At 40.2% G+C, this 14,373-nt stretch overlaps 1 protein-coding gene across 16 annotated transcripts in view; it reads right to left on the bottom strand.

Moving 5' to 3' along the window:
• THRB (thyroid hormone receptor beta) overlaps positions 1–14,373 on the bottom strand; it is a 386,038-nt gene that overhangs the window by 216,387 nt on the left and 155,278 nt on the right. For all 16 annotated transcript variants that reach the window (XM_057545136.1, XM_007173862.2, XM_007173859.3 and 13 more), the window contains one exon: positions 9,982–10,053. The gene's annotated coding sequence lies outside the window, so the exon portion shown is untranslated. The remainder of the gene's footprint in view (positions 1–9,981; positions 10,054–14,373) is intronic.

Raw genomic sequence — 14,373 nt, 5'->3', positions numbered from 1 at the left:
AGAAGATAAACAAAATTGATAAACCATTAGCCAGACTCATCAAGAAAAAACAGGGAGAAAACTCGAATCAACAGAATTAGAAATGAAAAAGGAGAAGTAACAACTGACACTGCAGAAATACAAAGGATCATGAGAGATTACTACAAGCAACTATATGCCAATAAAATGGACAACCTGGAAGAAATGGACAAATTCTTAGAAAAGCACAACCTTCCAAGACTGAACCAGGAAGAAATAGAAAATATAAACAGACCCATCACAAGCACTGAAATTGAGACTGTGATTAAAAATCTTCCAACACACAAAAGCCCAGGACCAGATGGCTTCACAGGCGAATTCTATCAAACATTTAGAGAAGAGCAAACACCTATCCTTCTCAAACTCTTCCAAAATATAGCAGAGGGAGGAACACTCCCAAACTCATTCTACGAGGCCACCATCACCCTGATACCAAAACCAGACAAAGATGTCACAAAGAAAGAAAACTACAGGCCAATATCACTGATGAACATAGATGCAAAAATCCTCAACAAAATACTAGCAAACAGACTCCAACGGCACATTAAAAGGATCACACACCATGATCAAGTGGGGTTTATCCCAGGAATGTAAGGATTCTTCAATATATGCAAATCTATCAATTTGATACACCATATTAACAAATTGAAGGAGAAAAACCATATGATCATCTCAATCGACGCAGAGAAAGCTTTCGACAAAAGTCAACACCCATTTATGATAAAAACCTTGCAGAAAGTAGGCATAGAGGGAACTTTCCTCAACATAATAAAGGCCATATATGACAAACCCAGAGCAAACATCGTCCTCAATGGTGAAAAACTGAAACCATTTCCACTAAGATTAGGAACAAGACAAGGCTGCCCACTCTCACCACTATTATTCAACATAGTTTTGGAAGTTTTAGCCACAGCAATCAGAGAAGAAAAAGAAATAAAAGGCATTCAAATCGGAAAAGAAGTAAAGCTGTCACTGTTTGCAGATGACATGATACTATACATAGAGAATCCTAAAGATGCTACCAGAAAACTAGTAGAGCTAATCAATGAATTTGGTAAAGTAGCAGGATACAAAATTAATGCACAGAAATCTCTAGCATTCCTATACACTAATGATGAAAAATCTGAAAGTGAAATTAAGAAAACACTCCCATTTATCATTGCAACAAAAAGAATAAAATATCTAGGAATAAACCTACCTAAGGAGACAAAAGACCTGTATGTAGAAAATTATAAGACACTGATGAAAGAAATTAAAGATAATACAAACAGATGGAGAGACATACCATGTTCTTGGATTGGAAGAATCAACATTGTGAAAATGACTCTACTACCCAAAGCAATCTACAGATTCAATGCAATCCCTATCAAACTACCACTGGCATTTTTCACAGAACTAGAACAAAAAATTTCACAATTTGTATGGAAATGCAAAAGACCCCGAACAGCCAAAGCTAATCTTGATAAAGAAAAACGGAGCTGGAGGAATCAGACTCCCTGACTTCAGACTATACTACAAAGCTACATTAATCAAGACAGTATGGTATTGGCACAAAAACAGAAATATAGATCAATGGAACAGGATAGAAAGCCCAGAGATAAACCCACGCACCTTATCTTTGATAAAGGAGGCAAGCATATACAGTGGAGAAAAGACAGCCTCTTCAATAAGTGGTGCTGGGAAAACTGGACAGGTACATGTAAAAGTATGAAATTAGAACACTCCCTAACACCATACACAAAAATAAACTCAAAATGGATTAAAGACCTAAGTGTAAAGCCAGACACTATCAAACTCTTAGAGGAAAATATAGGCAGAACATTCTATGACATAAATCACAGCAAGATCCTTTTTGACCCACCTCCTAGAGAAATGGAAATAAAAACAAAAATAAACAAATGGGACCTAATGAAACTTAAAAGCTTTTGCACATCAAAGGAAACCATAAACAAGACCAAAAGACACCCCTCAGAATGGTAGAAAATATTTGCAAATGAAGCAACTGACAAAGGATTAATCTCCAAAATTTACAAGCAGCTCATGCAGCTCAATATCAAAAAAACAAACAACCCAATCCAAAAATGGGCAGAAGACCTAAATAGACATTTCTCCAAAGAAGATATACAGATTGCCAACAAACACATGAAAGAATGCTCAACATCATTAATCGTTAGAGAAATGCAAATCAAAACTACAATGAGATATCATCTCACACCGGTCAGAATGGCCATCATCAAAAAATCTACAAACAATAAATGCTGGAGAGGGTGTGGAGAAAAGGGAACCCTCTTGCACTGTTGGTGGGAATGTAAATTGATACAGCCACTATGGAGAAGAGTATGGAGGTTCCTTAAAAAACTAAAAATAGAACTACCATACTTCCCAGCAATCCCACTACTGGGCATATACCCTGAGAAAACCATAATTCAAAAAGAGTCATGTACCACAATGTTCATTGAAGCTCTATTTACAATAGCCAGGACATGGAAGCAACCTAAGTGTCCACTGACAGATGAATGCATAAAGAAGATGTGGCAAATATATACAATGGAATATTACTGAGTCATAAAAAGAAATGAAATTGAGTTATTTGCAGTGAGGTGGATGGATCTAGAGTCTGTCATACAGAGTCAAGTAAGTCAGAAAGAGAAAAACAAACACTGTATGCTAACACATATATATGGAATCTAAAAAAATTAAAACAGGTTCTGAAGAACCTAGGGGCAGGACAGGAATAAAGATGCAGATGTAGAGAATGGACTTGAGGACATGGGGAAGGGGAAGGGTAAGCTGGGACGAAGTGAGAGGGTGGCATGGACATATATACACTACCAAATGTAAAATAGATAGCTAGTGGGAAGCATCCGCATAGCACAGGGAGATCAGCTCTGTGCTTTGTGACCACCTAGAGGGGTGGGATGGGGGGGTGGGAGGGAGACGCAAGAAGGAGGACATATGGGGATATATGTATATGTATAGCTGATTCACTTTGTTATAAAGCAGAAACTAACATACCACTGTAAAGCAATTATACTCCAATAAAGATGTTAAAAATAAATAAATAAAATGTTAATGTCTATAGCCTAAAAAAAAAGTAAGAAAAGAAAAAGTTTTTAAAATTATGAAATAGTGCACACGTTCGCACATATGTACAATGGAATATTACACACATATATATACATATATATATAAAATGGAATATTACTCAGCCATTAAGAAGAATGAAATAACGCCATTTGCAGCAACATGGATGGACCTAGAGATGATCATACTGAGTGAAGTAAGTCAGACAGAGAAAGACAAATATCATATGACAGCACTTTTATGTGAAATCTAAAGAATGATACAAATGAACTTATCTACGAAACAGACACAGACTCACAGACATAGAAAACAAACTTATGGTTACCAAAGGGGAAAGGTGGGAAGGAGGGATAAATTAGGAGTATAGAATTGGCGTATACACAGTACTATATTTAAAATAGACAGCCAGCAAGGACCTACTGTATAGCACAGGGACCTCTACTCAATATTCTGTAATAACCTAAAGGGGAAAAGAATTTGAAAAAGAATAGATACATGTATATGTATAACTGAATCACTTTGCTGTACACCTGAAACTAACATAACATTGTTAATCAACTATACTCCAATATAAAATAAAAATTTTTTTAAAAGGGAGTATAAAACAATATTACGGATACACATGGCCCACCATTCTGATTTGCTCTCTTGGTTTCATCTGTCTCTTTATAAGAAATAAAACCTAAGAAAACACCATGACCTTTGTCCGTCTCTCTCTCTCTTCTCCCTCCCCTCTCTCTGCCAAGTTAGCCACTATTTTACAGTTGGCGTGTTTTTCCCATGCATGTTTTTGTTCTTTTACTACGTTAAGTGTATAGGCATTTACTTTTTAATGCGAGACTCTGTCCAGGATGTTACAGCAGAAATTACAACGCTTGCCTCGACAGGCTTCCTGAGAAGACACAGGGAAGAGCAGACAGCCGGGGCCCCGCCGACCCACCCCTCTCCAATGTGCGGTGGGAAAAACAGGACTCAGGCTAGCTTTGCACAATGCCATCAGGGAGGGTTAAATCAGAAAATCAAGTTCTGCTTATTCAGCTGATTTAAAAAGCTAAAATGAAAACTCATTTTGCCTTGCAGCCAAAGATGTCAAACACACAGTACCAAGAAAGTTGTACTGACAAACTCGGTCATTTTTTCCCAGCCCTGTGGGTTACATACGCAAGATGTGTTTGTATATGTGGCGGTACCGTGTACCACGGATGTGAGGAGTTCCAAAACAGCCACGCCGGGGGCCTGGCTGCATTCTACCAGCACCACAGACTGGCTTTGATTTTGTCATCCACAAAATGGCCAGATGTTACCTGCTGCTCATTGGCTGAACATAAGCGATGCGGTGATGGCTTGGAGCTGAACTTCTTTCACATTTGGGAGCTCATCATGAAAAGTCTATGAATGTATGGTTACCAAATGCATGATTCGACCCCTCCTGAAGTTAAAGAAGAAGAAAAGAGAGAGCAAGAGAGAGTGAGAGAAGGAAAGAAAGAAAGAGAATGAGAGAGAGAGAGAGGGAAGGAAGGAAGGAGGGAAGGAAAGAAGGAAGGGAGGAAAGGAAGTAAGGAAGAAAGAAAAGAAGGAAGGAAAGGAAGGAAAGGAAGGGGAGGAAGGAAGGACAGAAAAGAGGAAGGAAGGAAGGAAGGGAGGAAAGGAAGGAAGGGAGAAAGGAAGAAAGAAAAGAAGGAAGGAGAGGAAGGAAGGAAGAAAGGAGAGAGAGAGGGAGGGAGGGAGGGAGGAAGGAAGGGAGGAAGGGAGGGAGGAAGAAAGAAAGGAAGGGAGAAGGAGAGAGAGAAGAGGGAAAGAAAAACTGTTTTTTTTTTTTCCACCCTGACTTTCCTACTTCCTCTAGCTTGGCTTCTTAGGATAACTTCTTAGTTATGCTTACAATGCCTTCACCTCTTATTCCTTTAGAAGTTTATAATTTAGCTCCTTTTAATTTTTCCCTTTTCTTTGTTTAGGGATGCCAAAATTTAAAAATTATTGCAGTTGGTGGTATGGAGGCCTAGAAAACTTTTATGTTGTTTGTGTTGTGTGTATGCCTGCATATATTTGTTTATGCATTATTTATCTATTGCCAATAGACCGCATCATTAAATTTCCAGCCAATTTTCTGCATATAAAAACAACACGAGACTGTTTTTTTTATCTGGATCCTGTTTCCTAGAAGTTCAGCCTAAATGTCTTTCCCTGGTTTCCATTCATATATATATATGTGTATGTATATATATTTACTCACATATATACATACACATTCATACACACACATATACATACGTGTATATGAACATGTATATACTATGTATTTTTATACACATACACACACCTCACAAACATATGTGTGTGTGTGTGTTTGTTGAAACCTAGTTTTGAATTGCACGGCTAATTAATGAATACATTCTCCTTGGTCAATGCATTCTTCACAAATTGGATCACATTGATCTCTCTTGTCCCCAGTGCCACCTCAGTAATACAAAACTCATCACCACAAATTGGAGTCCTTCATTTTTCCCCTGTTATCCATCAACCAGTTGGCTACAAGATCAGTTCCTCTAAAGCACCATCCTGATCATGCCTCTCCAAAATTGAAAAGCCTTTAATAGCTGTCTGATTGTGACCAATCTGCTAGGTGCCTCCATTCTATTCCTTTACAACCAAATCTCACTTCACCTCTGGATGCAAAGTACCCAGCTACATTTTCTAGACTCTTTTGCAACCAGGAGTCGGTACGTGAGATTGTAGGCAGAAGCCATGAGGTGGGAATTCAGGGAAGCCCTCCTAGAGAGGAAAACCAGCTGGAAATGGGTCCCTTTGCCCCCTTCTTCCCATCTTTCCTGCTGCCTAGAATTTATGTGTGAGGGCTGGAGCTCCAGCAGTCATCTTGACCTAGGAAGGAACCTTGAAGATAAAGTCATATGCTTAAGAATAGAAATACAGAAAGATAGAACGTACCTGAGTCCCTGATGATAAGAGAACCACCCCCAATTGCCCTGGAGAGAAAAATAAAATTTTGTGTGTTTGTCACTGTTATTAAGATTTTCTGCTATGGGCAGGCCCAAAATAGTAGTTTATTCTCTCCACAAATTTAGGTATTTTTCTGCTCCAGCCAGTGTAATATGATGATTAGTTTCAATCCATTGCTTCTCTTCTTAAGACAGTGGCTCACAGATAGAAAGATCTGAGTTCAAGCCCAGCCCTGCCTCTATGACAGAAAAATCTTCAGGCATTGCTCCTCATCCTTTACCCTCAGTTTCCTTGTCTGGAAATTGAGAATAATAATAATATGCACATTAAGGCGTCTGCTATTTTTCTTTCATCCAGTTTTTTAGTTGTTATTAGCCCAATAGCACCAATAGAAAAAATAGTTGAGGGAGAAAGAAGGAGATAAAACTCAAATCAGGATATACTCCCACTTGTTCACAGACCTCATAAGCAGTTCAGGGGTTAAAAACGTCCAGGTTGCTAATTTTTAAAAGTCAACAGGAAAAAATATCCATTGATTGGACTTCAGTTATTGATGTTTTACTCTCATTGTTACAAATAACTGAAATCTGACTGCACACACATTGCATTTTCCAAATGCTCCTTGACCTGTAGATGAATGCACACACACATACACACACACGTACGTTTCAAGAACATTGGCCCCGGGAGAATCACTTGCTCCAAGTCCCTGGAATGGAGAAGTCATACAATTCTTCTTGGTACTTGCCATTTGGATAAGTTGACTCAATGAATGACTTGAAGAAACAGTTCCTTTCAAATGGGCATTGAATTGCAAAAAAGCAAATTCTGTTCAAACTCTTCCATTGTGCAATTTCACTTCTGCTCTTATGCACATTAAACTAAATTGGTTGGATATAAACCTTGCTGAATTAAATTTGATTTGATGAAGACATTTGTGTGTCTGTGCAGGCAGAGTGCAGTATGTGTGGGTTTAAAAAAAATGTTCCTTTTACAAATGATTCCGTTTTGCCATTGCTTCATTAGTGAACTAAATTTTTGGTCATGTGGATCCATTTTGTGAATGAAATAGATCTTAGCCCTTTGTTGGGAAATCACTAAAGTAGCAGTTTGTTCTTCTTGAAGAAAAGTCACACAGCCTCAGAGGCTGGAACATTCGGGTACAATCCGGGGTTGGCTGAATCCGTGGACGCAGAACCCACGGATAAGGAGGGCCGACTGTACTACATCGTTTTACGGACTTGAGGGCCTTGAGCATTTGGTCTATGTGGGGTCCTGGAACTACTCCCCCCAGATACGGAGGGACAACGGTATCTTTAAATCCTTTCTGCCCTTGCTTCACGTGACCCTCGCTTGCCCTCTCTTACTATCCCCCAACACTATCATCACTTCCTTTTCAAAAAATATTCTCCTTGTTCTTCTCAGCCCACTCTCCTCATGAAGCTCTAAAGTCCAAGTTGGCCACTGGGTCCTATCTGCCTGGGCTGAGGGCCTTAGCAGCATTTCAACCCAAATAATGACCTTCCATGTTACTGCCGGACTTCTAAAACACACAAATAGAAGAATTCAAGTAGGCTTGGTTCCAAGTATTTCCGGGGGAGAAAAGTCATTTTTAAAGGGTCCAGATGATTTATTGCAAGGAAAGAGGTGTCACTAAAGGCCTGAATTCCAACCTGTCACCAGAAGTTCAACTCTGATAAGATATAGAAGAAGCCATCTTGTATTTCACAGGTCCCGAAAAAGCATTCAGATGAAGGAGCAAAGGTTAAAAAATTATGAACAATTTCCCGAGCATTACCAACAGTACATGTCAAAGTAATGCATGAATCAAGTACTATACTCGGGATTTCCACCACCAGGAATCCCATACATCATCCTTTAGCTGCATTACTGGATAGAAGACCCCAGAAGGTATTCAGGGGTTCTGTTGTCTGAAATTCTCGGAGATTTTTTTTTTCTGGTTTTGGTAATTATTGAACAAAGAAAGTTCAATAATTGGAAAAGCAGTGTGGTCTCTTGTCTTCTGCAACTTTGCATAATGACGGTAGATTCCACTCAATAAAGAGTGCACATAGCTTTAAGAAAGACCATCAGTATTTTCAGTATTTCAGGAAGCTCTCAGTATTTTCATTCACAAAACAGCTAAATTTTTTTTGCTTTATTTTCCTTCTTTTAATTTTTTTAACAGAGGTATAATTTATGTATAGCAAAAAGGAGACGAGTTTTGACAAATGCCATGTAACCCATACTTCTATGAAGATATACATTTCCATCACCCCAGAAAAATTCCCTGTGTCCCTGCCCAGTCAATCTGGTCTCTCCCCAAAGTAACCACTATTTTGATTGCTATTATGGTAGACTAGCTGTGCCTTTTTTAGAACTAAATAAAAATGGATGAATGCAGTGTACTTTTTTAGTGCCTAATGTCTCATGTTTTAAGCATCTATGAAATCACGTCTTAGTTTCCTTCTCTGTAAATTGAGGGCCTCGCCCTGTGAAAACTGTGCAAGTATTCTGAGGAGTCGTAGGTTTCTTGGTTGGGGGAGGGGACCTGAGAAGCCACCTTGATTGGGGGTGGGTGGAGTGGAGGCTGAAAACTGGGGTTCTCTCCTTCAAACAGAACAGCTGTACTTTTCCAGGTCTTACAAATTGCGTTTCACTGGAAGATTGCATTTGGGTAAAGGGTTCTTTGTAAAAAATAAAAATAAAAAAGTGAGAGAACTGCAGGTCTAGCCAATCCTTACCGATCCTTTTCCCTGGAACCTTCTATAAATTACAAATAGCGTTTCTGATATGAGAGCTGGGATTGGTCCCCTGGAGAGAGAGCTGGGAGACAGAGGCCGCCAGACTGGGGGCCCCCGGGGAGGGTCTGGGCACCGAACACTGTAATATTAGTACCGGTTACAATCAGATAGTGCCACCTCAACTGAGGCGGCTGGACAATAGGCCAGAGGCCCTGGCGATGGAAGCACAAAGGCTGTATTCAAAAGGCCCGACTCCACAGCCAGCCAGTGTATCTATAGACGCCACAGACCCTGGCCCAGCCGGAATGTCACCTCGCCGCCAGAAAGCCATTTTTCCTGGTTAGCTTTTAAACTGCTAAAAATAATAAACACAGAAAGGAAAGTGCTGACACAACCCTAACTGCAGAGACAAACTGCAACTGTTGTTATAATAATGTAAACAAACTGGGTTCCAGATGACATCCTAGTGTTCCAAACTGAACAGGCTGCCTGATATTTCCAAACATCTGGGGACTGGAGGGAAGTTGTATGGGCTCGTCAGTAATGGAAGGGGGTTTTCACTGCACAGGTGCACATGCCCTTCCTGACTTGCTCTGACCAAGGGTGAGCTGATCCTTTTGCTTTCTTTAGCACTCAAGGAAAAGAGAGATTGGAAAGGACTGTGGTCCTCCATCAAGCATTTTTCCACATAACAAATGAAAAATGGGTTCCTTTCTCTCTCTGTCCAATTATTACTCCTTTTTCCCCCCAAGTGAATTTGAAGCGTCCTTCTCTCCATTACGTTTATTTTTAACCCATCGAATGCTGTATATTCCTCCTGAATACCTACAGAGGTCAAAACCATCTTATATAACAACAGCAGCAATGCCATAAACTAGAAGATCATTCCCATAACGCTGAAAAGTGGCAATCATAAAATCACGAATCTGATTACCCACAGAGTTCAAAACCATCTTAAATAACAACAGCAGCAATGCCATAAACTAGAAGATCATTCCCATAACGCTGAAAAGTGGCAATCATAAAATCACGAATCTGATTACCCACAGAGTTCAAAACCATCTTAAATAACAACAGCAGCAATGCCATAAACTGGAAGATCATTCCCATAATGCTGAAAAGTGGCAATCATAAAATCACGAATCTGCAAACAGCCAAGTCAAGCCCAACATCTGACCTGACAATCCATGAAATCCCGTGTGGAACTTGGTACCCACGCAGGACGGCCAATGGGAGGGAAAATGCAGATCTGGAAAAAAGGAAACACAAGAAGATAAATAGATGTGTGTGTGTTTTGTTTTTAAAACTCCCCCAACATTTGCTTAATTCACCACTGCTCTTCTTTCTATGTTTAAATGGGGTCTGGTTTCAGAGCTGTCTCTGATTTTGAATACATGCAAACAGACTTAGATAAAATCTCATTCCAAAGGGGAGCTGGTTTCAGAGAAAGGGACTTTAACACAAGGATTGTAATAACACATTATAGGCATGAGACAATGTTTGTGGATCCCAAGAACCTACTTTTCTGCACAGGACTCCGGGGTTTTGGCTTCCCAGCCTCGGAAGAGGACTAAAAGGCAAATGTGAATCAAACAATTTAGAACTTTTGTGCTAAAAAGGGTCCAGTTGGGTGTCAGAGGATGGTTCCCAGGATAGGTCCCAGCAAATCTCAGCCGGGGCTGTGCCCTTGTGAGACGTCAGGATGGGGGAGCCAAGAGGAAGCTACAGAGCTGTCTAGACGGTGTCAAGTGTGGTGATGTTGGGGACTCTTCCCCCAGGTGTAAACAGATGAAGGAGAAACCAGGGCATCTGTTCCTGCAGGAGACGACGTCTCCAAGTGTCTGTCTGCCCAGCAAGCGAGGGGCTGCTTTTTCCATGGCTGTGGTCCCGCAGTTGTAGCTGTTCTTGTGGGAAACTTAGAGATCATAGGAAAGCACAGGTTGGCAGGACAAATGTCTGGGTCCCCTCTGCCCAGAATGGACCATTGACAACGTTTTGTCCCATCTGCTATTTTTTTAAAAAAATAAAATAGAGCATAGGTATAATCTCCTTGACAACCCACTCCGAGGCCAGACCATGAATTTGTATCTTGCCAGTACATTTTTAAAAAACATTTACATACAAGATGAGTATCCAGGACAATGAACAGTGCTTGTGTGTTTTTCATTCACCTATACGATATGAACCTACGTATACTTGGACTCTCAACATCATGTGTGTGAGCTGACCGTGCTGAATGCACTAAGTCTCAGCTCTGTCACTGCCTTTCCACCTAACACCAGGAAAGCACCTGTCATGCCATTAAACTGCGCGCTGGTTACGTGTGTGTGCGCGCATGTGTATGTGTGCATGTGCAGAGCTTCTCTGCAACTCCACTCTGAGCTTCTCAAGATGCTGCTCTGTCTTCTCTACTATGGTTCTATGCAGAGTGGACAGTCAAGTGTATTGAAAGGTAAAACATAGTTGTTAAAAGTTGATCTGCTTATTATTAATTTTCCTCCCTTTTCAAACAACATTAAGGAAGACTTTGAGGTTGTATTTGTTTTCTTCAAAGTCTCTCTCCACTTGCCTTTGTCGTAAATATTCAAATCCCAAGTTGTCAGTGTCACTGTACTGTTTGCGAGAACATCGGAAGCTCTAATATTTTAAGGCTGAAGACCAAGATATTTAAGGAGCATATTTACAAAACAGACTCACAGACATAGAAAACAAACTTACCGTTACCAAAGGGGAAAGGGTGGGGAGGGAGAGGGATAAATTAAGAGTTTGGGATTAACAGATACACACTACTATATATAAATAAACAACAAGGTCCTAATGTATAGCACAGGAAACTATATTCAATATCTTGTAATAACCTATAATGAAAAAAATATGAAAAAATATAACTGAATCACTTTGCTGTACACCAGAAACTAACACAACATAGTAAATCAACTGTACTTCAATAAAAAAAAAGAAAAAAGAAAAAAAAAGAAGCATATTCTAAAAGCGTTCTCAAAGACTAAATTGACAAGCCAGAAAGAAGCCTGTGTTTGTAACTGTTGTGGTTTTAAATGTGAATAGATATACACCACTACCCTTGACACTAATACCTAAAAACAAACAGTGCCTTGTATGTAAACAATATTGAACCTCAACTTATTTTTTGAAGGTATAATTCTGATTTACACTTTGAAGAATATACATGAACCTGACTCAGTGAAAACAACCTAAACACTCTCACATAATAATTAGTAATAATAAGCAGTTTAATATATACCACTTCTTAAGCACATTTTGTGGGTTGGGTTATGCTAATTCTCTCACCTAATTTCACTTAATTTAATCCTCACAATGATCAGACGAGGTAGGTATAAGCCCATTGTTCAGATGAGGAAAAGAGAGTCAGAGAAAGATTTAAAATTATGCCCGAAGCCAGTGAAAAAGAGGCTAGCTGGGACTCTGTCTCAGGCAGTCGGATGTCATGGGCTTCATTCTGAATTACTGAGAACAGGCTCAGGTTTAAAGATTAAAACAGCAGAGGAGACAACTGAAAAACAGTGTCACTGAGGTGGCTTCCAAGTTTTGCTATAATACAAACCGACAGCATCTCTTTCATGGTGTGGCTCAAACCAAGAACAAACCAAATTAGAGTTCTCCAACAAGACAAATTCAAAGTGATTTCCTAGTAATGAAGGAAATGAAATTTAAAGCAGCAAGGTCAAGCCCCAGACCTTTCCAACTTAAACATTCCCATTTCTAATTCTTCTTCTCTTTAGAAAACAGGGAGCCATGGATTTGCTCATGGCTCAAAGGAGGCTGCCCGGTTTGTTTACACAAGATTCAAAGCAAAAATGAGAATCGCTCCCTGGGACAACTTTAGCCCAGAATGTGTGTTCCTTACACATTTTTAATTGGGACACAAATATATTAACAGTGTGGTTATTTTGTGCTTTCAAAATATTCTGTTTTGTAACTGATTCATATTTATATTTGGAAGGCATTTATTTCTGGGCATGAAACAGTTCATTTTGTTAAGCCATGTGACCTGAGGTAAGGTTGGCCCCATTTCCCATGACTGCTCCCAATTAATGCAAATTGAAGGTTAAAGGATAAATAAAGTCCCTTTAGCTTGGTTTATTAATATGTTAGTTATAAATGGCTCTTTACTTGGTCTATGCTCTTCAGTCTGTAACTATGTACAAATGAACTCTACAGAACAAACTAGCGAATACACAATGTGTATTTTATTGCAAAGTTTTCATTTAAAAGGGGTTACTATTATGGCGATACATTAATGTCATCTATCTCTCTACTTCTTTGGTCTCGGCTCTCTCATCAAACCTGTGGAGCCTGATATAGACTGACTGCATTGCATTCACGGTCACATCTTCAGCCCTCCCTGTCCCTACTCTTTGTCACGTAACTTTGCAGTTCCTCTTACTAAAGAGGTTCCGCCAATATTCCTGCCCTCTTTGATTTTGGCTTTGGTCAGGTGACTTGCTTTGGCCAATGGAATGTTAGCTGATATGCTCCATCCAGAGGTTTGAAAAAGTTCTTGTTATGTTTATGTGTTTGCTTCGCTCCTCTGTAACTGCCATGAGAACACGCCTGGGGTAGCCTGTCATGGCTGAGAAACACAGAGTGGTGCTGTTGACTCACGTCTCAGCCAAGGCCATCCTAGATCAGCCTAGAGCAGCCAAGCCCCACACATAGGACAGCATCCAGGCAAGATACACAGAACCACCCAGCTGACCACAGATGTACAAGTGGGCCCAGACGGAACTCAAAGAACCAGCCAGTAGCCAGCCCTCAGACTCGTGAACTTATGAATGCCAAGTGTCTCAAACCATTGAGTTTTGAGGTAATGTGTTACTTTCCCAGGTAACTGTACAAAATGTTGTTGTGTACTAGATATAACCGATATAGGACCTACCCCTGGCTCTCTCAAAAAACGGATGTCCCCATAGAAGATAGTTTAAAATTTAGGCAGTCAGACTCATCAACTATCCACCAAATGCCAGCTGTTTCAGTCAAGGTTCAACTAGGAAAATATAAAGTAGTCTAGGGATTTCAACATAAGGACTATAATGCAGGGAACTGATCACACAGAAGGAAAGACGTGAAGGCAAACGGGGAAGCAGGAGGCTTCCAGGAACTCAGTCATTGCAGAAGGTCCCTGAACAACAGGAACAAAGCATAGAAGTGTCGGTGCTGGAGCCCAGGGGACAGGGCCACCCCGCAGAAGCTGACAGCTCAGAAGCCCTCCCTAGTAGGAACGGAAGCCCCAGAGGAGACGATCTGCCATCAGAGAGATGGTCTGAGTGTGAGAAAGGCACTCCTGGCTTCCCTCTTCCTTCAGGACCTTCCAAGGCTGACCCCAGACTCAGGAACCTGGACAGCCCTGTTTTTTGGGGTTTTTTTGTTTTTTTTTTGACTTGTAACTTCAAGCTCCAATAATTTGCATCTCATATGCCTTCCACCTTTCATCTGCCCTTGCTAGCCAGCCTTCTCAGTTACTTTCTTGTAGGTTATTATATAATATAAAGAGAGTAAATGCATAAAGTCTAGCAAAAACCCCCCAGTT

Source organism: Balaenoptera acutorostrata, chromosome 4 (assembly GCF_949987535.1).
Source record: "Balaenoptera acutorostrata chromosome 4, mBalAcu1.1, whole genome shotgun sequence".
Classification (NCBI taxonomy): domain Eukaryota; kingdom Metazoa; phylum Chordata; class Mammalia; order Artiodactyla; family Balaenopteridae; genus Balaenoptera; species Balaenoptera acutorostrata.
The sequence above is the reverse complement of the archived record's forward strand: the minus strand, read 5'-3'. Positions and strand labels throughout refer to the sequence as shown.